Consider the following 12,403-nt stretch of genomic DNA (forward strand, 5'->3'; position numbering starts at 1 on the left):
ACCCTCTCACTGAGGTCACTCCTCGGGCGGCGTTGCGCTGGCTCGAACGGCGGAGCCGCTGCGAGTTGTGTTTGTTTTGTGCGGGGAAAAAAAAATGTAACGTGCATCTCGCGCTCTTATGATGCGACTTAATTAGTGCAATGACGATGCCTAACATGTGTTGCGTCCCATGATGTCGTTCCTTGTACAACGATACCACAGAAAATGTTTCCTTGTTCTGTTGACTGAGCGGCGGGGAGCTGCGAGAGAAAAGGAGGCGCGCCATTCCAAGGCAAGAAACGGGAGATTTCCGCTTCGATTATAAGTGTGTGACAGTGCGTGGAAATGCACTGTGTGTGAGAATGGAAAAAGCAATGTACCCTTTTGAGCGCATCGTGGACCTAGAAATGTACAAGGCTAACTTAAATCCGGATTTTTGGCATATCAGTGACGTCGTAGCGGTGCTTCATACCTGTTTGTAAACTCGTATTACCTTGCGCTCAGGCTCGCGTGTTTTTTTTTTTAAAAGCTTTGGGACGTCCTTGTGCTTTTACTGTTCATATTTCCGCGAATTATCCCTTAGGGTTCGTCTTGTTTGTTTTATAACCGCGCGTGGCCGATTCCGATTTCTTATCTGGCGTTTCAACCGGAGCGCCCGTTTGCTCTTTTTGTCGTACGTCCCGTCGGGCAATATTGTTTGATATGAAAAGGGTGCCACCTTGTCGCCAACTTGAGTTTTTGTTTCTTCGACAATGTTCTCGATCCCATTTCCATGGATCTGAAATAATAACGTTCCGAGAGTAATGCATGCATAGCAAACGCCGCGCAACTCACTTTATTGACGTTCATCTGTGCACGTCACACTGCGGACTGCTTCTTCGATGTTCGTGTTTCATTCTAGTCTTCTGTAGAACAGGAGCTCGCTAGCTCGCTGCGTTCAGAAAAGCTTTGCGTCGTTCTTGGCTACGTGGCAATACTGTATTCTGTTTCCTCCGTGTGCTCAACATCGCAACGCGAAAAAATAAATTTTTGTACGCTGGACCACGTTCTTTTGTCTCCCTTCGTAACATTGAATTTTTGTTGCGTGTGATAAAATCAGTTTTATTGTTCCTTTTTCGCTTCCTGTTTTTGCAAGAATTGCAAAGCATGGAAGCGGAAAGACACATGATGCGACATATATCCCTTCGTGTTTCGATCCTTCGCGTTTCTGCAGCGTTTTTAGATGTTCTGAAGTATGTACCCACTCATTGAAACGACAATACTATTGGGCTATCTCTTTTAGTGTTCTGTGCATTTCAGAGCAATCAACGGATTCATTAAGCGTAGTCTGAACGACGCGTACTTGGTTTCTTTCAGTTTTTTTTTTATTGTAATATCGATAGACCCGCAGAAATCCGTGACTGTGCAGCTACCGTATGTATGGTATTTACGACTTGTGCTCTAAGAAAAGTAGAAATAGAGATTTAAAAATCCGAAAACAGGACGGCGCAGCGCTTGTGCCAGAGCACGCAGAAGCCGTTGCCGTTCGCGGCGGAAGTCTACGGTAATTTACGACGAAAAATAAAACCTCATTGAAGGCAGGTGATGACTGGACTATTCATCGCTAACTACTACGAAAAAAAAAAACACTTAATAAGCGCGCAGACACCAAAAGCAGCGAGCGTTTGCACGCCAAGAGCAGGCCAATACGCCGCGAAAGCGGCGGCTGGATGACCTTCGTGCGGCGGTGGCGCCTGTAGTGGCGCGCGCGGTCCCTATATGAAACGAGCGCCGAAGTTTCGTGACCAGTAAAGCATTGAAGGACTCTGGCAGTACTGAGGGAAACCTCTTCGTATTCCAGCAAATAATGTGCTCGGTAGCAGCGATTGCTGTCGCTTTCAAGTGTAACGTCATAAAGCGTGCTTACACGGATGCCACAGTAGAGTATTGCATTTGATTTGCTGCATTACCCCACAGTATCACATCGCATGTAAGCAGGACAATTCCCCTGGAGGACGGGTCACCTCCGATGCGGTAAACAAGGGAGATCCAGAACGCGAATGCGATTTCTCCAACGCACGTAGCGGCAGTCACATCGCATTGGTGGAACTGATGAATTGTGGGAAGGCACCCGCCAGGCAGCGTGCGAGTAGCTCTCGGACTTTCGTGCGCGCGGCATCCGAACTTCAGACGAAGAAAAAATTGCACCCACCTCCAGAATAGGGGAACCCGGCGTTAGGGGCCCTCAAGACGTTAGCTGAACCCAAACGCAACGGGCCCACGCTCGGCGAGTTTCAGAAGAGGGACGTCCGCAAAAGCCCGCAACCGGCTTGTGTTGCTCAGTATTGGCCACTTTAGGCTTAGCATAGCGGCAGATATTTGATGGCCACTATCTTTACAACTGCGTATGCATCTCAAAAAACAAACAAACCGCGCGCAAATTAACGGGGACAAGAACACGTGAAGACAGCACAAGCGCAGTGCTGCCAACTTGCCCGACTTTCAACCCTTTTCAACTGCGAATGACAACCCCTAACACAAATTTTCACCACCCTATCACCCGCTTTCTTGCACGTGGAACTGTATTTTCGCGATAACTGCCTTTTGAGTGATCGGTGACTAAGACACCTGCCGTGGCCTGCTTTGATTCTTCCGAGCAGTAAGCGCCATCTTTCGGCCATTCACCGCACCGCGCGCCGCTTCTGCCACGCCGGACCGTCGAACCGTCCGTGGGCCGGTCAGCGTAGGCTTAGCATCGCGGCAGAAATCTGATCGCCGCTTTTAAAATAACCGCTGACAACAATCTCTAGCTCAGTTTTTCAGCACACTGACATCTACTTTCTCGCATGTGAAACTTCATTTTCGCGATCAGATTGATTCGGAAGAGTGACGACCAGCTGTTACTACCATGGTCGGCGCCGCTTCGAGCCGTTTCGTAGGCCGTGCGGGAAGGCGCGGCCGACGTGTGCGCGGACCGTTTCTTGGGGCAGAAAGCGTTTCACGATTTCCTGCTTTATCCATTTCTTAAGAAGGGCGCGCGGAATCTACACATTTAGCTCAGCGATCGTCGTTGTTGATCGGGTGGATCGGGAAACGAGCCGCCGGTTTCGCTTCAGCCGCGATGGACGCCAAAACAAACACAAGCGATTTGCCGGCTACCGGTAACTGGTAACGCCGTAAATGCGACCCCACAACTCTCAGATATCACGCAAGGCAGCGCTAGTCTCCAATTGGCATGCATTTAAACACAAACGCGTCGCATTTGCCCGATTCGACGAACAAATGTGATGTGGTACTGTCACATTCATGTAACGTAACAAAAAGGCATTTTCGGAGTGTTTACGCCAGTCGACATTTTCGTTTAGGCATCGTTGTTTTGAGCAATATAGTGGAGAAAGGGGTAAGTGCCTCAGTTTGCAAAGGCGGACATTTTGGCCTCCTCACAAATGCGTTCCTAAATGCTCAACTCCAAACCGGCAAGGAAATGAAATGGCTCGAAGTCAATAACGTCGCTTCAATTGCCTGTAAAAGAAGCTTTATCGGCTTTTTAAATTTACACACTTGCCTCTTCAGTGTCGTCTCATCTGCGGCGTTCCTTGGGCTATTTCAAGCCAGATTCGATCGCAGCCAACAAAATCACCCGCGTCCACTAGGCTAACCAGTAAAGTTCTGATTTCATTCTATCTTTGCCGAATGAGAAAGTCAATATTTCAAATTTATCCGCCACCGGCTCGTCTTTTTGGCGATCAACTTCGTGTTGATTATTACAGCGCTAACCAAGACAGAGTGTTTTTCTTCATTGTGTATTTGAACCACATCCTAAGAGCGGAAGGTGTCTTCCGGCGTGGTGGATTCTCCTTACCAAAGGTGCCGTAATTTCCGTTTTGCCAAGAAGAAAGCATACTTGCAGTAATCACAAAGAAAACGTACAAATGGCGCCCCGACTATCGTACCAAAAAGGGAAGAGAAACACGAATTTCTTCTGGCATGTTTTTGTTTTTTTCCTCCATTTATCGTGACGAATGACACGTGGGTTTCTTCCCAGAAAAATGGAGGAAAGACGGCTAGTTAGCCTTTCCCAAGTCGGAGGAGTTCTGGGAGCGTTATTGCGAGATCGAGCAGGCAGACAGATGGCAAAAGAAACCACTCCAGATTTCGCCCTGTAAAATTGATGTCATCGCTACCCATCCATGAGTCCTGCGTTTGCTATGGGGAAGAAAGAAACAGCGCCGAACGGTAACCCGAGCAGCCTGGGGAAATAATCTGGCGACCTAAGTAGAACGCACAATTGGGCTAGTTGGTAGCTGCTCATCTTGAAGGTGGGAGCGCCCACAAAACATGTTGTGTGAGCGCTTCATACTTCAAGATGAAATCTAGCGACCGCCACCGTCTGCCATGCGCCGATCGGCTGCAGCGGTCGGCGCCGCATTTCAGGCCCTTCTCCCTTTCCCGGGAGCGGCCATGTGTTCTCTTGCCGCTTCCGGCTGGATGGGAAAGCGGCGTAGCCGTTTTGCGCCATGAGGAACCCATACAACTGTGCCACTGCGCCCTGCCAAAAGTGCGATTGATGAATCCCTGGCCCACGGACTTCATGCAAACCTCTCGATTTATTTATTTATATATTTATTTATATATTTGTCGCGACGGCGACAGAGAGATGCGAAGACACACGTCTGCACGCTACAGCCCGTGGACCCAAACTGGGGTCCCCGCTTTATTCCACGCTCGTGCCCAGCGCGCACCGCAAGCGCGTGGTCAGCACTCGCCACTCGTGGCTCAGCCCCAGCGTCATCGTTCCTGGAGCGTGCCCGTTTGCGGCAGCAGTCGACGCAAGCTGCTGGGGCGCCGCCACATAGCCCCCCCCCTCTTCAGACGGAGAGTCGGCAAAACGGACAGTCTTTGCGCTGGGATGTTCACGGGTGGGGCTGCGAACGGAGGGGAGAGTGGTGGTGTTCAGGGTGGAGTGGTGGATGGTGGTGTCGAAGGCAGGGGGCTCGGCCTCGGTGAAAGCGGGCTTGAGGCGATCAATGGAAACGACAGTGTCGCGGCCGTTAACGCGAACTGTAAACGTCTTTTCGCCGCGTGAAATGACGAGATGAGGGCCGGTGTAGGGCGGTTGAAGTGGCCGGCGGGCACTGTCGACACGGATGAAAACGTATTGGCTGACAGAAAGACTTGGGTGAATAAAAGTGGGTTTTGTGGAACACGGCCGTGGCGGTTGGGGACGGATATAGCTGAAAAACCGGGTTAAATCCTTTACGTAGGATGGGCCAGGAGAGGAAGGGTTATCTTGAGGCTGTGGAGGGACCAGGAAGTCTGCCGGTAATCGCAAAGACGTGCCGTAGACCATTTGGGATGCGGCACAACCAAGATCATCTTTGATGACAGTGCGTAATCCTAGCAGCACAAGAGGAAGGTGAACTGCCCACTGCTCAGGTGATTCGTGAGCCATCAGCGAGGCCTTGAGCTGACGATGAAACCTCTCGACCATGCCGTTGGCTTGAGGATGATAGGCCGTTGTTTTTAGGTGAGTAACACCGAGTAGGCATGTCAAGCGGCGAAAGAGTGTGGACTCAAATTGGCGGCCACGGTCTGTGATAATCTCCAACGGCACGCCAAAACGGGCGATCCACATCGACATAAGCGTGGAAGCAACAGTCTCAGCCGTAATATCGTCGATTGGAAAAGCCTCCGGCCAGCGGGTAAAACGGTCGATCACTGTCAAGATGTAGCGGCAGCCCTTAGATGGTGGTAGTGGGCCAACAATGTCCACGTGAATTGTGGAGAACCTTGAGTCCGGTAGTGGGAAAGTAGCCAGAGGCGACGTGGTATGCCGAGAGACCTTGCATTGCTGGCAGGCGAGGCAGGAACGGGCCCAGGCGCGTACGTCAGTATTCATGCCCGGCCAGACGTATCTCTCGGCAATCAAACGCCGTGTGGCACGAACTCCAGGATGAGAGAGACGGTGAATAGAGTTGAAGGCAATGCGCCTGAGAGACGCAGGAAGGTATGGCCGTCTGCGGCCTGAGACCGGGTCAATGTCGCAAACGATATTGATTCCCGAATCAGGGCATAGAATGTCCTCGAGTTGCAGAGAGGAGCTGTTTGAAGAACGTAGAGTTCGGAGCTCCTCGTCATCGCTTTGGGCTTGGGCCAACTCCTGAGAACTGAAACCGGAGCGCTGTATGGCGGAAATACGGCTAAGGGCGTCGGCTGGAATGTTGTTAACTCCCTTGACATGCCGAATGTCCGTCGTAAACTCTGCAAGATAAGCCAAATGTCGCGTCTCTCGGGGAGAATATGTAGTCTTCGATGACTTGAAGGCGTTCGTAAGAGGCTTGTGATCGGTGAAGATCACGAAGCTGCGGCCTTCGAGGAAAAAGCGGAAATGCTTCACAGCGAGGTATGCCGCCAGGAGTTCCCGTCCGAAAGTGCTGTACCGTTGCTCAGTGGGAGAAAGCTTCTTCGAAAAGAAACCGAGCGGGTGCCAGCTGCCGAGGATGTGCTGCTGAAGTACACCTCCAATCGCACAGTGGGAAGCATCTACCATCAGGCTTGTGGGAGCGTTGTGGCGCGGGTGCACGAGGAGGGTAGAAGAGGCCAGGCGCTCCTTGGTGGTAGTGAATGCGCGATCAGCAGCTTCAGACCATTCAAGACTGCACTCTGGAGACTTGGAAGTTTGAAGGAAAGTTTCGAGAGGTTTAACAATGGCCGCACATTCCGGGATGAACCGTCGGTAATAATTCACCAGCCCTAGGAAACGGCGCAGTTGGCGCAAGGACTCAGGTCGGGGAAAGTCGATTATGGCCTTCACTTTGTCTGGCAGAGGGCGAATTCCATTGCAGTCAACGAAATGACCGAGAAACTCCAATGACGGCAACCCAAACGCACACTTTTCGCTATTAAGGATGAGGCCATGCTCTGCTAGGCGTTCGAAAACTATCCGCAGATGGTGCAGGTGCTCAGATAGCGATGAACTGGCGACAAGAACGTCATCTATGTAGGCGAAAACAAAAGGTAGACCACGGAGGACGACGTCTATGAAGCGCTGAAAAGTCTGAGCTGCGTTGCGTAACCCGAAAGGCATCCGAGTGAATTCGAAGAGGCCAAACGGTGTAATGATGGCAGTTTTCTTCACGTCATCCGGGGCTACGGGGATTTGGTGGTAGGCTTTTTGGAGGTCAAGCTTTGAAAAGATGGTGCATCCACTGAGGTTATTGGTGAAGTCCTGTATGTTAGGTAGGGGGTACCTGTCGGGTACCGTGGCCACGTTCAAGGAGCGGTAATCACCACAGGGTCGCCAGTCTCCTGATTTCTTCGGGACCATGTGTAACGACGAGGACCAGTTGCTCGATGACGGGCGAGCAATGCCGATTTCAACCATGTGGTGAAATTCCTGTTCCGCGATTTTATGTTTCTCTGGAGCCAGTCGATGCGCCACGGCGTGCGTAGGTGGACCGGTGGTGATGATCTGATGAACGACGTCATGCTTCACTGGCCTTGTCCAGTCTGGAGGGGCAGTCAGGGAAGGAAACTCGTTCAGCAATTCCCGGTACGGAGAAGGTAGGTCGCAAAGAAGCGTAAATGCGAACGGATGGACTGGAGACGATTTGCCGATGACAGAAAGGCCGGTTGTGGCGTCCAGGATTCTTTTTCGGGCCATTTCAACCAGGAGGCCGAAGTGCGAAAGGAAATCGGCTCCTAGAATGGCGTGACTCACGTTGGCCACGAGGAAAATCCAGCGGAACGCACGGCGTAGGCCGATGTTTACCATCAGGGATTTTTTTCGGTACACGGGAATGCTGGACTTGTTAATAGCTTGGAGATGGCACAGTGGTGCTTGAGTGCGGTCACAGGAATTAGCGGGGAGCACACTCACTTCAGCACCAGTGTCAACTAGGAAACGTTGACCACTGGTTGCATCTGTGATGTAGAAGAGGCGACTGTCGCTGGCTTGGGAATCGGTCGCCGCCGCTAACGATCCCTCGTCCCGTTTCCCTGCCAGCCGCAAGGACGGGTGCAACGTTGCGCCGCTGCACCGAAGCGGCGATGGTACCAGCACAATGAATCAGGGTGTTGAGGTGGCTGGCGCGTTGTGCCTTCCTGGCGAAATACTTGCGGAGACGGGGTACGGCGAGAAGGGCAAAACCGGCGAGGTCGAGGGTTGCGAGGCGGCGGCGAGCTGTAACCAGCCGAGGCGACAAGCTCCTCCAAGTTTTGCATGCGCTCTCGGAGAGCGGCGAGGTCGTCGGACAGCGGTGAGGGCAAAGGAGTAGCAGGTGCCGCCACGGTGGTATGGTCGGAAGATTGAGCGGATGCCACCGTGGACAAAGGCGGATGCAACGTGGCGACTTCCATTATCTTGTCAGCATGCGCGGCCAACGCGGATAAGGGAAGGTCAGAAGCAGTCGCGAGGATCATCTGCACAGAAGATGGGAGCCGTCGCAGGAAAAGTTCCTTCAACAAACGGGAGTCCGTGGCAGAAGGTGCGTCGCCGAGCAGGGTTTGCAGTTCGTGAAGGAGCTGCGAAGGTCGACGGTCACCCAACTCCTCTGCAGAAAGCAGCCCCTGGAAACGCTGCCGCTCCGAAGGGCTCGTGCGGCTCAAGATGGCAGCCTTCAACGTGTCGTAAGGGTTCGTGGTAGGCGGGTTGGCAAGGATGTCACGAACCTCAACCGCGATCTCAATAGGCAGTGACTGTTGTAGATGGTTGAAGCGGGTCTCTTGCGACGTGATGTGACTCACTCGGAAGCTTGCCTCGGCTTGAAGGAACCACACGTCGGGGTGCTTAGCGCTGAAGGGGGGCAAACGGCAAGCGACGGCGGAGATGCCAGGTGAAGAGGCAGCGGAGGACACAGAAGGACCGCTGGCGTCGCGGGGAGGGTCCATTCTGAGTACGTGGTTCCGCTGCAACGTCCGGGTCACCAATGTCGCAACGGCGACAGAGAGATGCGAAGACACACGTCTGCACGCTACAGCCCGTGGACCCAAACTGGGGTCCCCGCTTTATTCCACGCTCGTGCCCAGCGCGCACCGCAAGCGCGTGGTCAGCACTCGCCACTCGTGGCTCAGCCCCAGCGTCATCGTTCCTGGAGCGTGCCCGTTTGCGGCAGCAGTCGACGCAAGCTGCTGGGGCGCCGCCACATATTTATTTATTTATTTACATATTTATTTATTAGAGTACCCTTAAGGCTTTTACAGCGTTACAAAGGGGGTGGGTGCAGTGCATGAAACAGGTAACGGGGCAGAAGTACAGGCAGTAAGTGGACACAAAAGAATTTTCCGAAACCAGCTTACTGCTGTACATTTAAAGGGACACTGAAGTGAATTTGTCAAGCTACCGTTTTTGCTTGCACTGTGTAGACTGGCTCAAATTAGCACACTTTTCATCGTTTATCCGGTTGACAAATCGGTAATTATTTTACAACGCGCAAAAGAAGAAAAACTACCATGCGCGGTTTGCGGCGGCCGCACAAACTAAGCTGTAACGTTAGGAGGAGGGGGCGCCGTGATTGGACGATGCCCAAGGTTAGCAATCAAACAAGTTTCGGTTTCGGTTTCGGTCTGTAAAACAACATGTTTGACATTGAATGGCGTGGTTGGATGGGCATTCTCAATATCCCAGTTATCGTAGTACCGCGCTTCTGCCATGTTGTCGGCTGTAAGCTGCATAAGATAAGCCTCCCAGGACGGCTTGGAATCGTAGCATTCACTATCTGAGGCCTACGCAGTGCATGAACGCCCTCCGCGTCCCCGCAGACGCTCAAATGCATGCGCTTTTCCCCCATATTTGGAGCTTGCCTCGCTCATGCCTGTATCGTAAAAAGCGTGTTCGCACCAGGCCAAAGGTCTGTTGATTCTGGCCTGTGCCCACTGCCCGCAAGCAGTCGGTGCTTATGGCAACAGCACGCCAACCAGAACTCGCTAGCGCGGCAGTGCCAGCCTGCGCGAGTTCTGTGGACTAGTTCGTGGAGCAATGAACGTTGCGGCCCAAAAGAAAAGGTGAGCTCAGTATAGAAAACATCGGCGAAAAACAAAAAAGTTAACTCATAAAAAAAAGCATGTACCCACGGCGATTCGAACTTGTGACTGGCAAAACACTCGCGATGACATACCTAGGGCCCCAGACGATTAGGCCACAGACGGCCGCTGGCGGTGATGGAAAATATAAGGTATATAATGTATAACCAGTTTACACTTTTATTTAGTTTTAGTATTTCAAGCAGCTTAGGTGACTATTTGTTGTATTGCGCTCGTGCAGTAAGCGTCCCCCGAGTTTCCACAATAGCTCAGGTGTAGCAACTGCATTTCGTAGACGGGAAAGCGTTCGCAGATGCGTAGTCGTGCTCCTGACCGCTCTGCTTGTTCGCCCAGCGCAAAAAAGTGCTTCCCGAACCCTAGTTTTACGCTGTATGGTGAAAATATCAGTTGATGTTATTTCCTTAGTACCTATATTGACTTCGCTCACTCTTCTCCCCCTTCAAGAGGCCTTATATTTTCCTACTGGCGTACCAGTCAGCGAAGCGTCGCATGTGCGCTTGTGCAGCGCTTGTGTGAAGCGACCTTGACTTGGAGCTATATGCACTGTACAAACTAACGAAGTAAAGAAAGGCGCATTCTTCCATTCCTAAACGTTTTGTGGCTTAGTTTGAACTGATCGAGCGAATTGCGACGACCCGTCGGCGTCCGGCGGACTAAACGGTGGGCCGACTGACTCGGTCGCGGAAGGTCGGCGAGCCGTGCAGTAGCGCAGCCAATTGTCAGCTCCTCTCCTGCTGACGTCACACGAAAACGCCACAGAAAATGGGCGAGCGTAAAGAGAGGAGGACATCATTTTCGAATTGATTTTTCTACTAAATAAATTCGCGTAAACGCGCACAGAGTGCTCGAAACAGGGCCCGGGGACTCCGGACTACAGTTTGCGCTCGTAATCCCGCATTGTTTACAAATCACTTCAGTGTCCCTTTAAAGAAACTGCATTCGCTGTGATGGAGTCCTCGTGCGAGTCGGCGGCCTTTCACGAGCGCGTTTTCTCGTGAGCCGGTGGCCTCTGCAAATCAGCACGCCTCCATGCATTCCGGAGAAGCGCCCGGTCAACGCTTGCTTTTTTGTTGCGCTCAGTTTTATAAGGTGACTCCCGCCACCTTCGCGGACGAGCGCCTTCGAAAAGCACCCCACCGTGCCGGTGAGAAATCTGAATTGACGTTTGGAGAGAAAAAAGTAATTTGGCTTAAGTATCACTGCCAGGTAATGATTGCATGAGACTCGGCAAGAATCTTCGCATTGCGAAGCGCGTGAACTTATTGGCGCAATTGCGGCCGTGCGTTCCACCGGGTTGTTCTGTTGGCTCATTTAGAATAAACTCAGCGCGAGCCCGCACCAGTGCGTAGAACGAGTTTTCTGGCATTCTTGGCTAGCCGCAATGGAGCTGCGTGGCGATAGCCCACATGGAGGGCTTTGCTGTTGCTGTTCGTTTGATGTCGCTGTCTCAACTGGCGGCATTTTCTCTAACTTGCCAAATAAAGTAGGCTGTGTGACTAAGATAACCATGCTTTTTGTCCTTTTACATCCGGTGGCGCAGAGCAGTAGCAAAGAGTCCGCAATGAAAAAAGCGATACCAACGGTGGCTGTTGACTATGACGGCCTCTAAAAAAAATCTGATTTATTTTACCGGTTGCTGTTGCTTTAAGTAAGCTCCATAGTGTACACGGTGACGTTTTATCCTGATGATTTTTGGCTGGATTGAAGATCCGATGCTAGGTAATCGAATTGTTAGTAATGTGAGCACGAAGATTTCTAATCATAAATTTTAGAAGTTTTCGATGTAGCGTACCTTTATATAAGGTGAAAGGTGAAATTATCAAGAAATATGGTGGGCAGCGAATGAGGTTGTGGTAAAGTTACCGCTAGCAAAATATTTGGTTGTTAACTACAACCATGTATGGCTGCTTTTTACAGGCATTTATTAAGGTAGCGAGGAGTCGCTCTCAGTTATATTAGCAACATCCGCGAAACAGCTCCATACTGATTCTTGGGTGTTTCTCATAACTTCCCTAAGCTTTTTCCAACGGCCCAGAAAATGGCAAGACCATATTCATTGCAGCATCCAAATTTTCCCTTCCAGCGCTTATGATCCGAAGTACATTTTTTTTGCAGCCCATTCAAGTAAGTACCGTAGAACTAAGTGAAACTTAAAGAAAGACGTTTTCAAGCCTCTTTCATGCAGCAATGAACCGGCGTATCTGCAAATTTCGTGGTCCTGAACACGAACGAGTGTTTCTAATCACCCCGAAGAGAACAATTGGGTTTAATGCCAACAGCTGTAGCCTAGCCGTCTTGGGTAACTCAGCGACAGTGAATGCGACGGCTTACAAAACAGCCATTTGTTCGCTTCAAAGCGCACAACGCGAGCCTTTTATCTCCACCTTTTCTAAGGAAAACATTT

Source organism: Haemaphysalis longicornis, unplaced genomic scaffold, assembly GCF_048455015.1.
Source record: "Haemaphysalis longicornis isolate Haplotype H1 unplaced genomic scaffold, Haemaphysalis longicornis Haplotype H1 scaffold_3, whole genome shotgun sequence".
In the NCBI taxonomy this organism is placed as follows: Eukaryota; Metazoa; Arthropoda; class Arachnida; order Ixodida; family Ixodidae; genus Haemaphysalis; species Haemaphysalis longicornis.